The sequence below is a fragment of the Hyposmocoma kahamanoa genome, unplaced genomic scaffold (genome assembly GCF_003589595.1).
Source record: "Hyposmocoma kahamanoa isolate Upper Pololo Valley unplaced genomic scaffold, ASM358959v1 63, whole genome shotgun sequence".
NCBI lineage: Eukaryota > Metazoa > Arthropoda > Insecta > Lepidoptera > Cosmopterigidae > Hyposmocoma > Hyposmocoma kahamanoa.
Genome location: NW_020653851.1, coordinates 7,677,085 through 7,678,629, shown reverse-complemented (window position 1 = coordinate 7,678,629; position 1,545 = coordinate 7,677,085).

Below are 1,545 nucleotides of genomic sequence, written 5' to 3'. Positions count from 1 at the left end.
GTAAACTTCATAATTTTCTGCGGTCATTGCGTTACGGTAGGCTCACCCAGCCGATTTTCATCTTTTAATTGCATCCAAACATTCTCAGTCCCACCAAGGTGGAAAAGGAATTCTCGACTCTTGGGACATTTTTGAAGGGAAAAGTCTATCAGCAACTTCTATCAAAAGATTACTAAGAGCCTTTGAACATTCTGAGACACTATCAGCGAGTATATTCGGTAAAGATGCTATTTTACTTGTCTACTCTATCTTTAAAAATACTCCAAGCATCCGGCAATTTGTGTTTTAAACGGGGACTACTTTTTATGCAACCATGAAAGGAACACGGGAAAGTAATAATTATAGGAAAATGATCACTACCACAGGGAGAAGTGAAGACTGATCACAATATAGTGGATGTTAAGACAGGAGTAGAAATTGATAGGTCTGAGACACTGAAAACCTCAGATGGCTCAGTCATTCTTGTGGTAGAGCCGGTATTTAAGATACAAAGATTTTGATTGTCTAGTATATCTAATAATACGTCCCCATAGTTTGTAGAAAAATAACTGCCCCAAGAACGGTGTTGGCAGTTGAAATTACCTACAATAAGAAATGGTTTAGGAAGAACAGGAATTAAGTTGATAATTTCAGAGAGAAGAGAGGAAATTGGATGTGGTATATACTATAATACAATACATATATTACTAACAATAGCAGCAACGGCATCAATGCCATAGCTGAATGAAGGTAAGGGAAAAGACTGAAAGGAAAGAGAATTTTTAACAAGTATGGCGACTCCACCATACCCATCAGATCTGTCTTTTCGAAGAACTGAAAATCCAGAAACTCTAAAGGAATATTATGGCTTTAACCATGTTTCAGACAGACGAAGAATGCAAGGATCAATATTGTTGAGTAAATAAATAAAATCAGTTTTTTTATTCGAGATACTTCTACAATTCCATTGTATTAATCGGTGGTCCATTGTGAACCAAGTTGGTAGTAATATATTTCGAAATGGTAGGGGCAACGTTAGGCGGTATATTTGGTGTTATAAGATTTGATTTACTTAAATAGTTTATAAGAGCTGTAATAATTTCAACAATTGGCAATTCAGATTTAGATTGGTCATTATCATTATCAGATGTTTTATATGCAGAACCATTAGAAAGAGAAGAAACCATGTCCATATTAGATTCATTAGCACACTGTGCATGAGCGACTTGGTCATAACCACCAGATTGTCTTGGAGGAGAACGGGGCTTTAAGAAAACTGTACTTTTGTAAGAATTATTAGAGGTCGAAGAATTTCTTCTTTGCAGGTGTTGGTGAATTAATTAGTGTAGACTGTTGTTTGAGTACATCTGCATCTGGTGGATATGATTTAGAGGCTTCAATGTATGACACACAATTTTGAGCCATATAAGCCTTTAATTGTTTTTGCCTAGAAAACTCTGGGCAGATCATACTACTTGCAAAATGGTAACCTGAGCATAAACAACAAGAAGCACCATCCTTCTCAACTGTGCATGTATCACCCGTATGATTTTTTCTACATTTGTA